Below are 6,741 nucleotides of genomic sequence, written 5' to 3'. Positions count from 1 at the left end.
AGTCTATTATTGATTGGTGTATCACCATGCATGTGCATATAAAATTTCTATCTACATATGTCATTCGTCAGGTTAATGTTTTCAAATGTGGTGGGATTGGCCTTTCAACTAGTGTGACACACAAGCTCTTTGATGGCAATACATATTTCTTCTTTATGAAAGCGTGGGCTGCGGCTACAAGGGGTTCACCACAACAAGTTTTCCCTAGTTTTGTGGCTTCTAAGGTGTTTCCCAATAATCATAACCTTAACTATTCTTGACCTTCCAAGTTTATGAATACCAAATCAGTTAGTACAAAAAGATTTGTGTTTGATTCTACGGCTATAGCTTCCCTTAAGGACCAAGCGGTTATCTACACTTCAAAAAGAGGTCCAACTCGAATGGAGGCCACATCTGCCCTAATATGGAAGGCTGCTGCAAAGCATCATTAGCCGTAAAACCTGTCCACCCACAAACACCACATGCTTTGTTGTCATATGTGAATTTACGTGCAAGGCTTCACCGCCTTTGCCCTATGAATCAATTGGAAACCTTATTCAAATTGCCACTGGGATTTGTTTTCTAGATAGTCAACTAGGACTGCCAAAGTTGATGGGTGAAATTAGGGAATCAATAGCCAAAATTAACTCGGATCACATCGACTCTAAAAAAGGTGAAAAGGGGCATGATGTATACAATGGTATCTTAAACAGGTTAAAGGATGTGATGGATATTACAGAGGAAGGAGATAGATGTCTGTCCGTTACTAGCCTACAAAATCATGGAATTTACAAGATTGATTTCGGATGGGGAACACCTGTATGGTTCTATGACATGAACGCAGGATTCACGAGGATAGTGGCTTTGAATGATACGTTAAAGGCGGTGGTGTTGAAGCCACGGTAACATTGACTTCCAATGAGATGGAGATATTCGAGACAGATAATGAGCTTTTGTCATATGCGACAGTCAACTCTAGCCCGCTTGAATTTCTTGATGATTAAACTACATATGTTACCATCTACATAAAAAGGTAGGAACAAATTCAGCAGTTTATGGAATGTAAGTGTGATCTTTTCAAATACAAATTAAATCAGTTTGTGCTTGTTTTAATAATCATTTTTAATCACAAAGTAAAAAATGTAGAAGGAAAATTACCAAAATAAGCAGTTTGATCTTCATTTATTCAAAACTAGTTTTTCTATCCGGCGCAACGCAGCCTGTAAAACCCATCGTTGAAACCGGGGCGTTGGTAAAACACAAGCGTTACGATGATCAATCTACACGAATTCGGTCAATACCTACTGCGTTTGTTACGAAATAGACAACATTGGTAAAGTTTGAGCGTTAAAACCAAACAAAATTAATTCATCAAGTTAAAATATAATAAAAACATTAACATATAAGAAAATAAAATATTTAAGACAATGCTTACTTGTTTGCAAACCTAGGCGGTGGTAAAACCCAAGCGTTGTTGGTCCCGAGCATTGAGGCGGTAACTTGACACGAATTCGGTCGGTTTTGATTACGTACGTTATGGTACTGGAACTTAAAAAAACAAAAAAAATATAAAAATGAGGTGGACCAATGACCATGGGGGGGGGGGGGGGGGGGTTGATAAATTTGCGCATTGGTAAAACCCGAGCGTCGTTGGTCATGAGCTTCAAATAAGGTCGCGAGGCTGCACGAGCTCGGTTGGTTTGTTTCAGGTTTGTTATGGTACCGAAGTTAAAAAAACTGAAGTTTGGTCGGTTTCCATTATATTTATTATGGTAACTGAACCAAAAAGGAAAAATATAAAAACAAATTTTCACCAACCAATGTGATGCCGCCAAATGGCCCAATAAACCATTTGCGGCACCAAAATTCTTCTTTATATATAGTGACTAGTTTTAGAGCCCGTGTGACACACGTGACGTTTAAAAGAAACACTATTAAGCTATAAAATTAAATGATTAAAGTATATTTTCTAGTTAAATGGTTTTATAAGTACAAATTATATTTTCTAATTGAATAATCATATGAATACGTGGTGGACTGTTACACAGTTCCTTCGTAATCACAAAAAATACGCACATAATGATTTTATAAGCTGTAATTATATTTTTTTTAATGAAATAACAAATTCTAACAAAATATGATAAAATGTTTCATTAATAATGACATAAAAAATATCATATATAAAATTAGCATGAATAAACCACGTTTGTACTATAGTTTCGAAATAGATAGATGAAAACTCCATGGATCCATGGAGGTTGAATTAGAGTTGTCACTTTTACTTGAAACCCGACCCGAGAAAACCCGAGCCCGAACCAAAACTATTCTGGCCCGAAAAACTCGAACCCGAGAAAAGGCCAACCAAACCGGAACCTAAGTAATCCGGGTTGGTTCTTGGGTTTGATATCTAGGTTTTGGGTCAACCTAAAAAACCCGAATAAACTATAAGTTTAATATTATTATTATTAGATATGTACACGTATATGGAACACTCTACACATTTCACTTGTTCTTATTCCATCTATTATATTTGATCGACTATTTATTGTTTAAAAACATCAAGTTTATTTTACCCGGTTATGTTTATTTATTATTTGGTTATTTACATAAGGAATAAAAAAGTGTATGTTGCTTTAGTTTTCACGTTGTAGTTTTTATTTACTTTTTTTATTTACATTTTGTTTTGTTAGACACTCAAAACTCGAGTAACCCAACTTGAAAAACACAAACTCAAACAACCCGAACCCGAAAAACTGTGACAGATTTGGGTTGGGTTTCAGTTCTAAATTTACCACTTTGAAAGCTGAAGAACCAGACCCAAGAAACCATAAACCCAAAAGGCAAAATCGAAGCACCCCTAGGTTGAATAAATATGTGAGAATAAAACTTTTATTCATTCAAAATGTATTTCCTATCATTTTAGACCCATATTTGATTTCATTAAAGATATAAATAATTTAATTATATTTACATAAATACCTGCATATTTGTAATTTCTATAATTTAGGTAATTAGTTATTTAATTAGAAAATGAACTGATATGTTTTGATTACACTGACATAAATATGATTTTATTAAAAATAGAAATTAGTTTGAGCGGGAAATTGAGGCTAGGATTGAATCTCCAAGTGACATGTGTCTCATTTATTTTACTTTATTAAAACAAGTAGATAATAATAACGAAGTTTTTAATAGTCTCCAATCTCAACAAAGTTTTCATCATTTATATTTGAACAATTTCTAATTACGCATAAATGTTAAGATTATTGTATACAATTAAAAAAATAATTATATAATGAAATTAATTTTAAATAAAGTAATTATGTTAAATAGTTTGAAACATAATTTACTGCAGATTGCAATCACTTTAATAAAATTTTAATTTGAGAATAACTTTATGTAATAAAATTAAAATTAACCGGTTTAATTTTAATTATCTCTATATTATTTTAGTTATACTTAATTAGTGAAATTAGTATAATAAAATGTATTGGTTCGATTTAACTTAATACATTTAACTAAAAATGTCTTTAAATCGAAATAAAACAAAATTTTAATTACAAAATAATTTATAATAAAATATACCTTTATTTATTTATGAACGTTGAAATGAAACTCATATACCTTAAGACTTTAGTTGCATATTTACTCATGTGGCTATGATTTATTTTGTTTTTTTATATTGTGAAGCAAAATGATTTTTTTTTTAATAAACTGTCGAAGAAGTTGATGGTGGGCTAATATGATGATAACATGTTCATGTCTTCGTTTGGTTTTTTAATTTAGGTGTATAGTAAGTTTGTGTAAGTATTAATTTTTTATGTATACAATCTAAATGTTTAATATTTTTGTTACAAAGTTATGCGAAAATATTTGTGTTGGTTTAATATGTTAGTTATGAAATTTTATAATGGTTGTCTATATGTATATGGTTGTTTATATGTTTTTAACTCATGTGTAACATGTGCTACTATTATAGAAATATATTGGTGGGTTAGATACTTTTACATAAATGAATTTCTGATCATCTATGTCGATTCAAGTTAACAGATAGTCTTCATATCCAGTTAAGTAAGTTGTGTTATTGTTATTTCCTGTGTAATCTTTCTGATTTTCATGTCTTTAATATCTATATGAACACCAAATATAAATAAGCTACAATTGTCACTAGAGTTAATAGTACTTGGTTTCCCGGTTTTCTAATTTTTTTGTTTTGTGTATTAAAATCCTTTATTAAGTCAGTAAAATTGAAACATCATGCTATATAAAATTCTGTTTTTATATTTATGTTGTTCATCTTTTTCATATACTACACCATATTATATTCTATTATAGATGTCTTCAAATTAAAGAAATGTACGGCCCCGAACCCGGTGACCCTACTTTAGCGTCGAATTTACTCATAAACACAATATAAAACATCAATCATTTGTTACAAAACATTAGATCTTTTCTTTGATACCATAACACAAAACTTTATATTTAAAACATCTTTACTTCTTTCTTCAGATGTCAGCCGTTCAATCCATGCCGTGTGTCATCCTCATGCTAACTCTATAATCAGCTCACCTGCGTGCATACTAAAAGTCAGCTACGCTGAGTGAGTTCTAGTTAATCGAACGCCATACAATACATACACATACATACATATCTGTAGATACATATCCATACTTCACTAGTTACCCTTCTGTTCTACATACATACTTGCTACCATACATACATACATATCTACAATCACTAACCTCAGTCTACCGAGAGTACGTTCATAGTTCACCGCCTATACCTGTACTCAAGGTCGTGAACACGTACAAGGTTCGCAGTCCTTACCTATGTTCACCATTTATGGTACGTACAAGGATCGCGGTCCTTCCCTATACCATAGTACAACCACAACACGTACAAGGTTCGCAGTCCTTCCCTATGTTGCAACCTAATTCATAGCACGTACGAGGTTCGCAGTCCTCCCCTATGCTACAAAATCAGCACGTATAAGGTTCACAGTCCTTTCCTATGCTGAAATACATCCACAACACGTACAAGGTTCGCAGTCCTTCCCTATGTTGCAACCTAATTCATAGCACGTACGAGGTTCGCAGTCGTCCCCTATGCTACAAATACAGCACGTATAAGGTTCACAGTCCTTTCCTATGCTGACGCCTATCTACATTACATATAAGGTTCGCAGTCCTTATCTACGTTTACATATATCATCTACTTCACGTATAAGGCTCGCAGTCCTTAACTACGCCATTACCAGCCGAGTCTATGTCGGACATAAGCTAGAGGGATTTGCCATCCTAACTTACTATGTCGAACGTAGAACTCACATGCCATTCGTGTACCTATATACACATACTTACATTATAACATAAGAACACTCTAGGCGTTCTTTACCTCATTCATTTAACAATCATACCCCTTGTCGTTACGTGCAATATCCGAAGATCGTTCACGCCCCGACAAGCATTCATTTGAAATATTCATACATCTTCGATATATAATATTCGTACCTTTATTTTTAACCTGACAGTACGCGCAATATCCGAAGATCGTTCGCGTACCGACAAACAATCATTCATATCTATCACACATATCACATATGACATACACTTATCACTTAGGATAAATGTATTAACAACACATCGAGTATGCACACAGCCCCGAAAACATAACAAGGAATGGGGCTAGAAACTCACCTGAACACGGTTACGTTCACCGTTAATCGTAATCCCTTTCTTCAGTTGTGCACGGCTGACTGTATAACAAGTACACGTATCAAACAACTATCACTACTCATATCATCTTTCCAGTCTTAACCACTACCCACAACGAACGGGGGTCCGGGGGCAGCGCCCTTGGCAGCGGGGTCTAGGGGCGGCAGCCCCTAGCAGGGTCCAAGGGGCAGAGCCCCTGGCTGGGGTCGAGCTGCCAGGTCAGCTTGGAAAAATTTTATTTCCATTAACTGTCTTAACACATTTTTCATTAGATTTTTAATTTATTTTCTAATCGAACTTGACTTTAGGCGAAGTTAACCCTCGGGCGAACCTAGCTCTAGGCGAAGTTAACCTTAGGCGAACTTAGCTTTAGGCGAAGTTACCAGCTAGGCGAACTTAGCTTTACAGCGAAGTTGCCATCAGGATGCTTAAATCTCTCGAACTTATGCTCTGATACCAACTTGTAAGGCCCCGAACCCGGTGACCCTATTTAGCGTCGGATTTACTCATAAACACAGTTCTTCAAATCAGAGTTTATTAAAACTTTTCGCGGAATATAAAACATCAATCATTTATTACAAAACATTAAATCTTTTCTTTGATACCATAACACAAAACTTTATATTTAAAACATCTTTACTTCTTTCTTCAGATGCCAGCCGTTCAATCCATGCCGTGTGTCATCCTCATGCTAACTCTATAATCAGCTCACCTGCGTGCATACTAAAAGTCAGCTACGCTGAGTGAGTTCTAGTTAATCGAACGCCATACAATACATACACATACATACATATCTGTAGATACATATCCATACTTCACTAGTTACCCTTCTGTTCTACATACATACTTGCTACCATACATACATACATATCTACAATCACTAACCTCAGTCTACCGAGAGTACGTTCATAGTTCACCGTCTATACCTGTACTCAAGGTCGTGAACACGTACAAGGTTCGCAGTCCTTACCTATGTTCACCATTTATGGTACGTACAAGGATCGCGGTCCTTCCCTATACCATAGTACAACCACAACACGTACAAGGT

General features: G+C 34.8%; 1 pseudogene; it reads left to right on the top strand.

The window, feature by feature from the left end:
• Positions 1-26: 26 nt before the first annotated feature.
• On the top strand, positions 27-1,170 carry LOC143578672 (17,18-epoxy-17-hydroxycur-19-ene N-malonyltransferase-like; annotated as a pseudogene).
• Positions 1,171-6,741: the final 5,571 nt, after the last annotated feature.

The sequence above is a fragment of the Bidens hawaiensis genome, unplaced genomic scaffold, assembly GCF_021521415.1.
Source record: "Bidens hawaiensis isolate Kalapana, Puna unplaced genomic scaffold, B.hawaiensis_p1.1 tig00029317_1, whole genome shotgun sequence".
Lineage (NCBI taxonomy): Eukaryota > Viridiplantae > Streptophyta > Magnoliopsida > Asterales > Asteraceae > Bidens > Bidens hawaiensis.
The sequence above is the reverse complement of the archived record's forward strand: the minus strand, read 5'-3'. Positions and strand labels throughout refer to the sequence as shown.